The 15,297-nt window shown below is 38.8% G+C and overlaps 1 long non-coding RNA gene and 2 pseudogenes across 1 annotated transcript; 1 reads left to right on the top strand and 2 right to left on the bottom strand.

The window, feature by feature from the left end:
• The window catches only part of LOC148005534 (polyubiquitin-C-like), a 1,830,776-nt pseudogene that overhangs the window by 280,949 nt on the left and 1,534,530 nt on the right, over positions 1-15,297 (bottom strand).
• Positions 2,116-2,616, top strand: LOC148005550 (ubiquitin-ribosomal protein eL40 fusion protein pseudogene; annotated as a pseudogene).
• On the bottom strand, positions 10,823-15,201 carry LOC148005549 (uncharacterized). The gene is made up of 2 exons (XR_015620589.1): positions 14,942-15,201; positions 10,823-10,924 (listed from the first exon to the last, which is right to left on the bottom strand). It is a non-coding gene; the product is annotated as an uncharacterized LOC148005549 (long non-coding RNA).

The raw sequence follows: 15,297 nt of genomic DNA, 5'->3' as shown, positions 1-15,297 counted from the left end.
AACTGCAAATGTAGCTATCTTGTCCAGAAAGAACTAAAGAAAAATGCTAAATAAATGCTTCTAATACTAGTAAGTAGTACACACATAAACCTGAAATTTCATTTGCAAAGCAGACTGCCCAGTTGACTCAACTCAATGATACAGAATTATCCAAAACCCAGAAGTTAGTATGTTTACCTACATTAAGGGAGGAGTTATTTGAACAGAAGAGAAAGTCTGAAGACACAGTATAGCAGCAAATTCCCCTTAATGTGCAATAAAAAGATATAGAAAATATCCAGAAACTCTCATCTATGTGAGATAACGGAGTCCTCAATTTAAGATACTCTTCTCTGTATATTTCAACGTACACTAAAGCAGTACTATTCTAATTTTCCTATACCTGTGATAATAAAGGGTAGCCAATTTGAACAAATGAATAAATTTAATTGAGAAAGAACAAAATACTTTCCAAAGAATATATTGTTATCATTTCAGATACACACACAGACACACAGACACACAGACACTCACTCTCTCTCTCTCTCATGTGTCAATTTTTTTAAACAAACAAGAATACAGATCTTTAAGATCTGTTATACTTCTTACACCCAGGAGACAAAGAAGAAAACAGTATCAACATGCCTTCCAGAGCTCTGATGTCTGGGTGCCCTCAATACTGACATATTGCCTAAACGGAAAAAAAGAGCATTCAAACCCAAACTAATTCTTCTCATTAAAAACATAGTCAATTTTTAAAAATCACATTTAAGAAAAATGTTAACATAATGTAGGATATATTAGGACTGTACACCACCTTAATAGATGAATTTCCTTTTCTTCAGTTTTCTGAATGTTAAGTCACTTCTTACAATAGTACAGCATTATTTCCTATTCTACCTTCTAACCTTCTTCCTTTAAGATTATAATTTTATAAGATAAATCTGATTATACAATTTAGTTATGTGTAGTTTCACCTATTTAGCTTTGATAAACTCCATTCTGCACAACTCTACAAATTTTATTTAATGAAACAATTACAATGGCTACTACTACCCAATGTTGTTGATAAGTAATAAAACACAAGAGGTTTACAAGGAGTTAGATTAATTCTCACAACACTATAGGGAAAAATTACTATCACCCACAACTTTTATATTAGTAATATAAGTTCAACAGCTGCTGAGTGCCCAAATTGGAACTTATTTCCAGTCAGTCTGGTTTCCAAGCTTTTAAATTATTATACTTGTTGTTATTAAAATCTCGTTGTAATAAAATACCCACCACACACATCCAAATAGAGCACACAAAACTAACACAATTCCACTTGGTGAAATTTAATGGGAGAACAAGACAAGGGAAAGGGGCAAGAGAAAGAAGAGAAACGAATGAAGAGAAAAGAGAGCATGAAGGCAGAAGGAGTCTGCCTTTCATTTGGAATATGACATAACTACTCCCATGTGGAATTGGGATTTGGACCAAAGGAATACTGGGAAAGTAGGGCTCTTGCCATGTCAACAGTTACCAAATGATGTCGCTGCTCAAGGCAATTGCTGATACCAACAATACTGCTGTTATAATTTGACATATTTCAAAAAGTAGTTCACAAAAAAACAAAGTCTATATACACAAGGAATTGTTCTTTCACCATTAGCTGTTACTAGTTCTGCCGCATGACTGTTATATTTATGGAGATGAAAGTAAATATTATCTAATAAGGAAAATTACTGACTTAGAATAACCAGAGATTGTTAATAAGAATTATTATAACCCAACTATTAGGATAACATTACGTTATAATAATATTACTTCTAATAATCCCCCTGGTGATCCAAAATATGATAGTACAGGTCCTAAAACTGCCACCCATTTCTCCTTGTCTCAAACTCTGGGCGAATTTTTCGTGCACTGTGACAGCCAATTCTGTGAAAAACTGACTCATAAAAGGGCAGTGAAAGAAGAACACAGACTGGAGACAATTTAAAAAAAGTCTATTCAGTCCCATAAAAAGGACACATGCCTGTTAAGAAAAAGGAGAGAGCAAGCAGTGAAGATCCAGGTAAATATATTTAAAATGCAAGTTATACCAGCCCTCAAGAAACACCGAGAAGTCAACAAAATGATCTGAGTATTAAAAGGAAAAAAGAAAACAAACAAACAAAAAACCCCAAAAACCCCAAACCACTCTTTCTCTTCAACAAGGTGGCCAAGTAGCAGATACCAACATGCAGATCTTCATGAAGACCCTAATGGGCAAGACCATTACTCTTGAGATTGAGCCCAGTGACACCATCAATAATGATCCAAGACAAGGAAGGCATCCCACCGACCAGCAGAGCTGATATTTGCTGGCAAACATTTGGAGGATGGCCACACTCTGTCCAACTACAACATCCAGAAAGAGTCCACCTTGCACCTGGTGCTGTGTCTGCACAGTGGCATCATTGAGTCATCCCTTTGTCACCTTGTCCAGAATTACAATTGTGACAAGATGATCTGCCACAAGTGCTACTCATGCCTGCACACAGTGTAGTCAACTGCTACAAGAAGTTCGGCCACTCCAACAACCTGAGCCCCAAAGAAGAAGGTCAAATAAGACTGGGGCCATACCTGGCCTGTGACCCTGTGACCAAATAAAATCCATTGACAGGGACAAAAAAAAAAAAGAGAGAGAGAGAGAGGGAGAGAGAGAGAGAGAGGGAGAAAGAGAATGACAAATAAAAATATCAAGCTGGGCACAGGACTTAAACCCTAGCATTAAGAGACAGAGGGCAGGCACATCTCTGTAAGTCTGAAGGCAGCCTGGTCTACAAGGTGAGTTCCAGGACAGCCAGGGCTATACAGAAAACCCTGACTGTAAAACAAAACAAAATTCTGACAATTAGCTTTCCTGTGTAAAACCATTATGACTCTTTAGCATATCCAACAAAAATTCATGTATTGGTGGCAAGAAAATACACTGTTAACTATGAATACTCTATGCTGGTATAGAACACCAGACAAACCCACATTTGGAAAACAGCTGTGTAAGAAATATAGTAAGAAACACATTTAAACAACTAACATTATTGGATTTTGTACTAAAAACTGAGATCTTACGAGTAAACTGTAGTGGTTTGGCTTGATGCTGCTTGTATATTATTGTTCATATTGGTTCCTCAATAGGGGTTGCCCCCACCCCACAAGCAGAGCATCATGTACTTAGGTGATGCTATGTGAACCTTCTCTCCACTTTAATAGGTCAATAAAAGGTTAGACCCTATGATTGGGTACTGAATAGGAAAGGTGGGACTGGAGGCTCAGGAGGGGGTGGCAGGTAGAAGGAGAAAAAGAATGAAGGAAGAGGAGAGAAGGAAGCAACTATGCACCAGAATCATGTGGCTGGGAGCAACCAGAAATAATAAGGAGTCTTAGAATTGGGAAATAAGTTAGTATTGTATTAGATAAGCCCAATGTAGGCATATAACTTATAATTAAAATATTTAGATTGGGTGTCTTTTACATGGGCTATTAGGGTTGGAAATTTTAGTAACAAATTGACAAACCCATGTCTGGCTTAGAACCGAAGTAACCCGATACGGAAATCCACCCCCATCCACTCATTATTAACAACTAGGGCTTCACTCTAAAGCTGCTTCAGGGTGGAAATTAAGCATGAATCTAAAGGGTGTACAGAGAGCTAACTGAGAGGCTCCCTGCCCAAGCCCCAAGCAAACCTAGGCAACCAGAGGTAGAACAACAGTCCTGAGCTGGGACACAAGGTGGCGCCAATGCCACAACATAGTTGGGGTTCCCTGAGTGTGAGAGAAAAAAAAGGACAGGAAGTCAAGATTGCCTGAGATGAGACCTTCACAACTGAAAATTAGCAACTGAAAACACAGCAGGTATCTTTCCAAAGCTTTCTCACAGATAACAATGGGCTGATCTAGGCATCTCTCTCCCAAGTCAACCTTCCCATGCACACTTTGATTTCCAACATCCCTCCACTTCTAAACAGGGCACAGGACACAGGTAGCAAGACCAGCTCTCTCAACTGCTTACACTGCAGGCTGTGTAAGATCAATACACAGGCTGAAGGCTATACAGGACAGTCAAAAGACCTAAAGGGCTCAAAACACAAAAGCCAAGGGTCTTTGTACAGTCAGCCCCTCCCTACTAGTGAAAGAATCTGAAAGGACCTTAATGTCCTAAAACAAACACCAGAAGGAAACAAAGATAAGAGAAACTTCAGACCAAATATAAGAATTAAAATAGTACCACTGCACTCTTTTCCTGCTTGGTTTTTTCCCACATAAGGTGCTATAGAGAATTGAGGAGTTTCTTAAGTAGTGAATATAAGAAGCAGTGATTTTGTTTTTAACATTCTTAGCTTCTCAGAGTATATATGACCAAAGTCTTAGAAATTAAATTTGCCAAGGTATGTTGAAGAAAATTTTTGCATTTTCTATAGGCTAACTCTAAAAGCTAGACCAGGATCCAATCTGAAGTAACACTCTACAAGCAAAACTTGTAATTATATACAGTATGATCTGCACTCGTTAAGCAAATATCTTGATTGATTAGTACTTAACTTTAACTCAACGAATAAATAAAATAGTTAGATTCAGTCATCACAGAGACAACAATAGTACAATTAATACAGTAATGAAAATGTAGCTCTACCTTATGTCTATATAACAAGGAACTATAGTAAGGACTAAAGAGTGCTAATATTGCACATACCCTAAGAGACATGGACCTGGGCAGGAGAGATAGCTCAGTGGATAAGAGGTCCTGAGTTCAATTCCCAACAACCACATGGTGGCTCACAACCATCTGTAATGGGATCTGATGCCCTATCCTGATTTGTTTGAAGACAGCTACAGTGTACTCATGTTAATTAATTAATTAATTAATTAATTAATTAATTAGCCATGGACCCAGAGAAAAAAGGTGAATTCATCTAAACCAGTATGAAGACAACCAGACAATCACGCACAGTGATATATGAAGAGATCTCAAATGACAAATATGTATCAGTCAACTGCACGGGTTAAAAAAATGACACAGACATACATATTGACAGCAATTTGCTGTCAATTGGGGGCAAACATACACAACTATGACCATCAAGAAGACTCAAAGTTAAGAAAAATTTGGGTAGTAATACTCAATAAAGAAAGACAAGTGCTAAAATGATCAGAAAGGAATAAATCTAGATTGGGTAAATGAAAACTCAGAAAGAAATTATTTGGTATAAAAAAAAGGAAAATAAAATTAATTAAATAAATAAAAAAATTTGGGGCCAGAAACAGATGGAACAATCTCACTGGGCAAAAGAAAGTAGGTGAATAGGTGTCTTACAGTTTTATTGCTATGAAGAGACGCTGTTACTGAGTCAACTTTGATAAGGAAAAGGGACATTGGGCTGCCTTACACTCTCAGAAGTTTAGTCCATTATCGCCATGGCGGGAAGCACAGCAGCATTCGGGGAGGCATCGTGCTGGAGAAGGAGCTGAGAGTTCTACATCTTCATCTGAAGACAGGAGCAGGAGACTGTTTCGACACTGGTCATAGCTTGAATATAAAGACCTCACAGCCCACTTTCCCAGTGACCTACTTCCTCCAACATGGCCACACATACTCCAACAAGGCCCCACCTCCTAATAGTGCCACTCCTTATACAACAAGCATTCAAGCATATGAGCCTATGGTGGTCATTCCTATTCAAATCATCACAGCAGATAAGTCTTTAGACAGGGAGATCATAGCTAAAACTATATAAAAATTAAAATTTCCAGATATCTTCACAGACCCACAAGACAAACTACTCATTCATTCCAGAGACTACACCCAGGAAGAGTAGATAGAGTTGGTAGAAGAGGCAACCAATACAAAGGGGTAACTCGGTGATACCCTTTCTAGACTGACAATTGTGGCCCTTTCCTGACCTTCTTTGACAAATCCAAAAATGTTCTCTGCTATGAATGTACCCTTTCTCAAGCAAGAAAAAACAGATCTTTCTCTAGGAAATCACAAGCATGCACACCAAAGGACCTCAGGGCCAACCCTAATCCTGAGTTCCTGCATGAAGACCCTGAGAGATGAAGTGAAGCCTGGGATACTTCTTCAGACTCCAACATGTTGGAAGCGCCAAAGCTGTGATTTCTGCCAGGGAGAGTTGCTTACATGGGATAGAACCAGCCTGGAAGAGATATATTTTACAGGCAGAAAGATGGAGGGATGGCGCCATCTAAGCCTCTGATATCAGATATTAAGCTAGAGCCCTGGTTCTCAACTTTCCTAATGCTGTGACGCTTCAATACAATTCCTTGTGTTGTGGTGAACCCCAACCATAAAATTATCTTTGTTGCTACTTCACAACAGTAATTTTGCTACCGTCATGAATCATAATGTAAATATATGTTTACAGATGGACTTAGGGAGCCCCTGTAAATGGGCCATGACCCAGAGGTGGGAAGTCTGACCTACGGGACTTGATGTTTACATGCTGCCTTATCAGTCTTGCTTGGTCCAGCGTTTTCTGACTATGCCCCCATTCCTCCTTTTAGGAAATAGTAATATATATCTTTTCCATTGTATGTTGAAATGAATTCAGTTTTCAAATTCACAGGGTTTTATCGAGACTGTGGGAGTCCATGGGGACTTCTGAAGTAGGATTAAATATACTTCATATTTTAACAATGGCCTTTGGAGCCTGGGAGGGAAATGTGGTGGTTTGAATGAGACTATCTCCCATAGGCTCAAATGTCTGAACCCTGGTGGTGACTTTACAGGCTATACCTTGCTAGGGACTAGCTCTGAGGCTATTATATATTGACTAGCCCCAATTCCTGTTCACTCTCTCTGCTTCATATTTGGGGTTTAACATGTGATCTCTCAGCGCCCTGCCATGATGGTCTCATGGAAGCCCAACCAAAATGACCTCTTCCATAAACTGGCTTGGTCATGGTATTTCATTATAGCAACAGAAAAGCAAATAAGTCAGACTATAAGTAATTGAAGATTAAAACAATTTTTTCTTAATCTTCAAAAGTTCATGATAAAATTGGGCACAAAACCAGTAAAAAGCACTCAACATCTCTAACCATTAATATAGATAGCAATTCCTCTAAATATTGCAGTGTTCCATCCTCCTGCTTAACAGAACAAACGGTTCCTCCAGCTTCTAGAACAAGACAGCCAGGTGCTCATCCTACAACCGAGAAAAGACATTCCATTAAACAGCAGGTACAGCTCCCTGCCACAAAAATAACTTTAAAATCCCAACACACTTACAAATACAATTTCATGGTTTTACACTGTTTTGATTAGTTTGCTTCTTTTTCTCCATCTTTATTAACTTGAGTATTTCTTATTTACATTTCAATTGTTATTCCCTTTCCTGGTTTCCAGGAGAAAATCCCCCTAACCCCTTCCACTCACCTTTTATATAGGTGTTCCCCTCCCCATCCTCCCCAATTACGACCCTCCCCCCAACAATCACATTCACTGGGGATTCAGGCTTAGCAGGACCAAGGGCTTCCCCTTCCACTGGTGCTCTTACTAGACTATTCATTACTACCTATGCTGTTGGAGCACAGGGTCACTCCATGTATACTCTTTGGGTACTGACTTAGTCCCTGGAAGTTCTGGTTGGTTGGCATTGTTGTTCATATGGGATCTCAAGCCCCTTCAAGCTTTTTAAGTCTTTTCTAAGATTCCTTCGATGGGGGTCCCATTCTCAGTTCAGTGGTTTGCTCCCGGCATTCACCTATGTATTTGCTGTATTCTGGGTGTGTCTCTCAGCAGAGATCTACATCCGTTTCCTGTCGGCCTGCACTTCTTTGCCTCATCCATCTTATCTAGTTTAGTGGCTGTATATGTATGGTCCACATGTGGGGCAGGCCCTGAATGGGTGTTCGTTCAGTCTCTATTTTAAACTTTGCCTCCCTATTCCCTCCCAAAGGTTATCTTGTTCCCCTTTTAAGAAGGAGTGAAGCATTCGCATTTTGGTCATACTTCTTGAGATTCATGTATTCTGTGCATCTAGGGTAATTCGAACATTTGGGTTAATATCCAGTTATCAATGAGTACATACCATGTGTGTTTTTCTGTGATTGGCTTACCTCACTCAGGATGATATTTTCCAGTTCCATCCATTTGCCTATGAATTTCATAAAGTCATTGTTTTTCATAGCTCAGTAGTATTCCATTGTGTAGATGTACCACATTTTTTTGTATCCATTTTCTGTTGAAGGGTATCTGGGTTCTTTCCAGCTTCTGGCTACTATAAATGAGGCTGCTTTAAACAGAGTGGAGCACGTATCTTTGTTATGTGTTAGGGTATCTTTTGGGTATCTGCCCAGAGAGGTATAGTTGGGTCCTAAGGTAGTTCAATGTCCAATTTTCTGAGGAACCTCCAGACTGATTTCCAGAATGGTTGTATCAGTCTGTAATCCCAGCAACAATGGAGGAGTGTTCCTCCTTCTCCACATCCTCACCAACATCTGCTGTCACCTGAGTTTTTGATCTTAGCCAGTCACTGGTGTGAGGTAGAATCTCAGGGTTGTTTTGATTTGCATTTCCCTTATGACTAAAGATGTTGAACATTTCTTTAGGTGTTTCTCAGCCATTCAGCATTCTCAGCTGTGGATTCTTTGTTTAGCTCTGAGCCCTATTTTTTAATACTGTTATTTGTCTCCTGCAGTCTAATTTCATCAGTTCTTTGTATATTTTGGATATAAGCCCTCTATAGGTCATAGAATTAGTAAACATCTTTTCCCAATCTGTTGGTTGCTGTTTTGCCCTTACAACTGTGTCCTTCACCTTACAGAAGGTTTGAAGATTTATGAGATCCCATTTGTCAATTCTTGATCTTAAAGCATAAGCTATTGGTGTTTTGTTCAGGAAATTTTCTCCAGTGCCCACATGTTCGAAGCTTTTCCCCGCTTCTTCTTCTATAAGTTTGAGTGTATCTGGTTTGATGTGGAGGTCCTTGATCCACTTGGACTTAAGCTTTGTACAGGGTGATAAGAATGGATAGATCTACATTCTTCTACATGATTACCTCCCTTTGACCTAGCATCATTTGCTGAAAATGCTATCTTTTTTCCTTGGCTCCATTGTCAAAACTCATGTGAGCATAGGTGTGTGGGTTCATTTCTGGGTCTTCAATTCTATTCCACTGGTCTATCTGTCTGTCTCTATACCAATACCATACAGTTTTTATCACTATTGCTCTGTAATACTGCTTGAGTTCAGGGATAATGATTTCCCTGGAAGTCTTTTTATTGTTGAGGATAGTTTTAGCTACCCTGGGCTTTTTTGTTATTCCGGACGAGTTTGCAAATTGTTCTGTCTAACTCTATGAAGAATTGTCTTGGAATTTTGTTGGGGATTGCATTGAATCTGAAGCAGTCATTAAAAGTCTCCCAACAAAAAAGAGCCCAGGTCCAGATTGGTTCAGTGCAGAATTCTATCAGACCTTCATAGAAGACCTCATACCAATACTATCCAAACTATTCCATGAAATTGAAACAGGTGGAGCACTACAGAATTCCTTTTCTGAAGCCACAATTACACTTATAACAAAACCATACAATGACCCAACAAAAAAAGAGAACTTCAGACCAATTTCCCTTATGAATATCAACAAAAAATACTCAATAAAATTCTTGCAAACCCAAATCCAGGAGCATATCAAAACAATCATCCGTCATGATAAAGTAGGCTTCATTACAGCGATTCAGGGATGGTTTAACACACGGAAAACCATCGACGTAATCCACTGTATAAACAAACTGAAAGATAAAAACCACATGATCATTTCATTAGAGGCTGAGAAAGACTTTGACAAAATACAACACCCCTTCGTGATAAAGTTCCTGGAAAGAACAGGTATTCAAGACCCATACCTAAAGATAGTAAAAGCCATATACAGCAAACCAGTAGCTAGCATTAAACTAAATGGAGAGCAACTTGAAGCAATCCCACTAAAATCGAGGACAAGGCTGCCCACTCTCTCCCTACTTATTCAGTATAGTTCTTGAAGTTCTAGCCAGAGCAATCAGACAACAAAAGGAGATCAAAGGGATACAGATTGGAAAGGAAGAAGTCAAAATATCATGATTTGCAGACAATATGATTGTATACTTAAGTGATCCCAAATGCTCCACCAGAGAACTACTAAACCTGATAAACACCTTCAGCAAAGTGGCTGGGTATAAAATTAACTCAAAGAAATCAGTGGCCTTCCTCTACACAAAAGAGAAACAAGCAGAGAAAGAAATTAGGGAAATGACACCCTTCATAATAGTCCCAAATAATATAAAATACCTCAGTGTGACTTTAACCAAGGAAGAGAAAGACCTGTATGATAAGAACTTCAAGCTTCTGAAGAAAGAAATTGAAGAAGATCTCAGAAGATGGAAAGATCTCCCAAGTTCTTGGATTGGCAAGATTAATATAGTAAAGATTAGTTTGCCTTTAAAGTGAAGCTATAGGTGACAACTAGTGGTATACTTTGTCCAAACTGCAAACAACTTACTTTTACTGATTAGTAAATTTTTTTATATTTTTTGTATTTTTCAAAAATTAGAAACATAAAAAGAAAATGTTTTGCTATATACAGATGATTAACTAATAACACTTTGTACTAGATACTTATATGTTTTTCCCAATTCTCAGTATTACTAGAAATGCTGAGATAAACAAAAATATATTAAATTGTTTTGTGCAAGAATATCTACTTCCTCTGAACAAAATTTTTGAGAGTAAAATTAACTTTAAAGGTTAGAATTTTTGAACAGTGAAAATATATACTACCTGAAGCCATATTGTAAACTAAAGTGAACAAAAATTATCTGGATATGTAAATATCTTTATTCATTAAAACAGTCTTTTTCCCAGCCATGATTTTCAGATTTCGTCCTCCAACAACACCTCCTCATGGTAGGCAGAGATTCTGTATGGAGAGAAAAAAAATAAGTGAGTTTTATACCATAACGTACTCTTCATTGATATTTTATCAAGGGAAATGGGAAATTTGAAAACTCAAATGTCCAATTAACAAAAGACAAAAGTATAATCCCAAGTAAACCTTATCAAAATGTGTTCTTTTCAGGTTGCTTTATCAGTGCAGTCTGTCCAGAGAACATCCTCCCTACACTTTTAGTCTCATATTTAAACACTTTCCAACTTTCTACTTGTAAGAGGGGTCAATGGGGAATCTATGAGCTCCTGAATTACACTTAATATCCTCTTTGGATAAAACATCAATAAATCCAACTGTAACTTACTCGTTACCATTAATTAGTTAAACAATCTATTAAAATATTTCCTTCATCATCTGACCTAAAATGACTCTTAAACTGTGTCATACAAACAACTCAAGAAAACACACATAATATAATACATCTACTAAGCAAAATGTACCCCCAAGAACTTCATTAAAAGATCTACATAAGGGACTTGTTAGTGTGATAACAAATTTAATACATGAGGTTGAAACAAAATATATTTAGGGAGTATTACTTACTGCAGACCCATGCCAAGATGTGCTCTTGAGAAATGATTACATGCAAGAGATCAGGGGTAAGAAGGATTGGGGGGCGGTGAGAGCCTGGAGACTGGGTAGAAGCAGGCAGACAAGAGCAGAGCCATGAGGCCAGAGAAGGGAAGACAAGGTCAGAGGACAGAAAAGACTGGCATTCTTAATGCAACACTTAACTGTACTGTACAACACCAAGATTACCAGATCCTGGCATGTCTCAAGCTTCCAGCCTAGGGACTAACTAGATAAGTCATTGTTGGATCAAAAGAGGCACAAAGTTAAATTTTCCAGGTACAAGTTAGGCCACCACTGCATTAACTTTCATAAATTAATGCAATATTTACATTGCTTTCTGTAATTCTCTAAGATTATATCAAAGACTATTATATGAAGCCTTCAGTATCAAAGTCAAACTAGCTTTGGTAAGATTTGTAAGAATCTTTAATCTTAAAACATATTTTTTCCACACATATGATTCCTAGTTTTTGAAATGCCTTTTGATTTGGTTTCTCTTTCTGACATTTGTATTAACAACATATTATATACATGAAAAATGGCTAAAAACACACGGACGTTTTCAGCTAAGTCTCTAGAGTGAGAAAGACAATTTAAATGTTTTAGGGGCCTATGTAAAAGGCCCTGAGAATAAATTACTAATTCTGTGGACTTTGCTCTTAAATTTGCTCTAGGCTGGTACCAGGGTGTTCCATGGTGTGTTCCATATCAAGCACAGAATTGCCAGATGTATCTCACAAATTCTCCTTAAGAGATTTATTTGCTAGTCTTCATCCCTTAAGAGCCAAAGAAATTCCTATTGCATAATGACTGGTTCAAAGAAACTCTGAATCTATACACGTACTTTTAACAGCAAATGATTTGAACATTCTGCAAATGTGTATGCGGCAGTCATTAAATGTAACAACATGTAGTCATATGCATGAGAATGTCCTCACAGACTCTGATATTTAGACACCTAGCTGGTGGTGCTGTTTGGAAGGGATTAAGAGGTATGGCCTTGCTGGAAGAAGCATGTCCCAGGAGGGAAGCTTTGAGAGGTAAAGAATGTTGTTTATCCAGTCTGCTCTCTCTGCTTCTGCTCACCACCATGCTTCCCATCAAGATGTCGATTAAACTATAAACAAAGTTACTTTCTCATGGGAAAAGCAACAGGAAGGTCTCTTCCTCAGGTTTGCAGCTTACTTGGCAGAGCACCAGGATTCTCTGCTTGAGAAAGTCTGCTTCCTTTGTCTCAGTTTGCTTAGAATGACAAAGACCCTAGGTTGCCTGCAAGCTGGCAAGCTAGGAACAGTGTCCTTTGGCCATTTCTCTACAAATAATAAAATATATCTTCAAACTTAAAGCCAGGTATGGTGTATTACACCTTTAATTTCAGTGTCTGGGAGGTACAATGAGGAGAATCAGAAGTTCAAGGCCAGCCCTATCTATATAATGAACTCAGGACCAGCCTCAACTACAGAACCCTACTCTCAGTTCTTATAAAAAAAATGAACAAATAAAAGAAAAATAAATGAGAAATAAAAAATAATAACAATTCATTTGATTATTCATTTAAGAGCACGGTATGCTCACTAAAATTTCTGGTGTGAAAAGCCAGTGAGAAAATCATTATTGATGGTGTAACAAGGAGGGTATCAAGTCTGACACTGAGAAAGATATGAGTATGCATCAGGGGTGCAGCACTCGCCTGTCATTGAAGAGGCTGTGGGTTTGGTGTCAATAATTAAGGAAAAACGCAAAACCAAGCAAGCCCCACAAGCAGCTAAAACTGTGTTTTCTATAAAAAATTGTCCCAAGGCAAAGTCACTTACTAAGTAGTGGAAATCAGTGAAATAAATATCTGAAGAGAACAAAACTTACAAATACCTGCTACTTCTCCCCAATGGGATTCTTTCCTCTCTGAGAATAATCTGTCAACTCCAGAGGAGTGGCTGAAGAGCAGCCATAATTTTAACAAACACCACACGAAACGAATGAGAACTGGAGTTGAATCTTCCAAATATACTGATCTCTATATTACCAATAAGAACTGAGGCTGGAGAGAAGTCTCAGTGGGTAAGAGCCCTGACTGCTCTTTCAGAGGTCCTGAGTTCAATTCCCAGCAACCACATGGTAGCTCAGATTAGATCTGTAATGAGATCTGATGCCCTCTTCTGGTGTGTCTGAAGAGAGTGACAGTATACTCACATACATAAGATAAATAAATTAATTTAAAAAAAAGAAATAAGAACAAACTAGAAGTAAACAAATCAAGTTTTCCGGAAATTAAACCCCGGACAACTTCTACTAAAAGACCAAATACAAGGCAAGTGATACATTTCTCGACACTTGCATTGATACTCATTGCCCTAGTTAGGGTTATTATCACTGTGATGAAACACTGAAGCAAGTTGCAGAGGAAAGAGTGTATTTGCCTTACACTTCCACTTGGTAATCCATCACTGAAGGAACTTGGAATAGGAACCCAAACAAGGTAGCAACCTAGAAGCAGGAACTGGTACAGTGGTCAACCAGTGGTGCTGCTTACTGGCTTCCTCAGCTTGCTTTCTTATACAGCCCAGGACCACCAGGCCAGGGGTGGCCACACCCACAAGAGCCTGGGCCCTCCTGTATAAATCACTGAAATAACACCCTATAAGCTTGATTACAACCTGATCTTATGGGGAAGCATTTTCTCAATCGAGGTTCCCTCCTTTATGATGACTATAGCCTAGATTGAGCTGACATAAACATGGAGAGCATATTCATATGTACATGTTCATATTTCACTGAAACCAACAAGACTCTTGTTTCACATACTCAAATATTATCATGAAAATATATTAAATTGCCATTAACTGTACATGTGATTGGGTAGCAAAGAGTGTTTCAGTCCAGCCAGGACTACATAATGTTGGGGTAGAAATCTCATTTCGCGTCCAGACAAACCACAATGGGACAACAAGGTTCCATGTGGAAATGTTTAATGAGAGAAGAGTAGAAGAGGAGAGGAGTAAAGACAGGCCATGAGCATGAGGAGGGACGGGGGCAGGAGAATGGGGAGAGAAGGGACAAAGGGGAAGAGGGGAAGCAGGGCGAGAACAAGAAGCAAGAAAGGAAGAGAGTAAGAGAATGAGGAGGGGACAAGCATCCCCTTTTATAGTGCCAGGCATAACTGGCTGTTACTGAAGAGTTAAATTTCAAAAAGTTAGTCATAATCATTTGGAGCCACCCCCTCCCCTTCCTTCACTCTAGAGGTGAGTCATCCCCCTGCTGAGTGTGATGGATCATCCCTACCCACATTGCTGAGCAGCTAGGTTGCACGTATGCTTTCCTGATGTAACTCCGTGCCAAAAGTAACTACACCATTTGAATTAGCCAATCCTGTGTAACCGCGCGAAATTCCATGGCTTTCCCTATATAAACCCCCACCTTTAGAGGTTCGTGGTTCATCGGCCCTCTGTCTCCTGCGTGAGATGCGTGGCATGTCGGCCCGAGACCTCGGTGTCGGCCTGAGATCTCGTTAATAAAAGATGCCTCTTGTTATTACACCATGAATGGCTTCTCGAGCTTCCTGGGGCATGCCGCCATCCGGAGACTGGAGCGAGAGTCCCAATTTGGGGTTCTTCCTTTTGTTCTTTCATTACCAAGTAATTGTGGGAGTGGAGCTTAGACAGAAAACTAACACATAGTGAGAACCTGTTTCCAAGAAAAAAAAAAAAACAAAAACAAAAAACAAACAAGGAAAATGAACAAAAAAGTTTTTTCCAGGACTGAAGAGATGCTTC

The sequence above is a fragment of the Rattus norvegicus genome, chromosome 5 (genome assembly GCF_021556685.1).
Source record: "Rattus norvegicus strain SHRSP/BbbUtx chromosome 5, alternate assembly SHRSP_T2T, whole genome shotgun sequence".
In the NCBI taxonomy this organism is placed as follows: domain Eukaryota; kingdom Metazoa; phylum Chordata; class Mammalia; order Rodentia; family Muridae; genus Rattus; species Rattus norvegicus.
The sequence above is the reverse complement of the archived record's forward strand: the minus strand, read 5'-3'. Positions and strand labels throughout refer to the sequence as shown.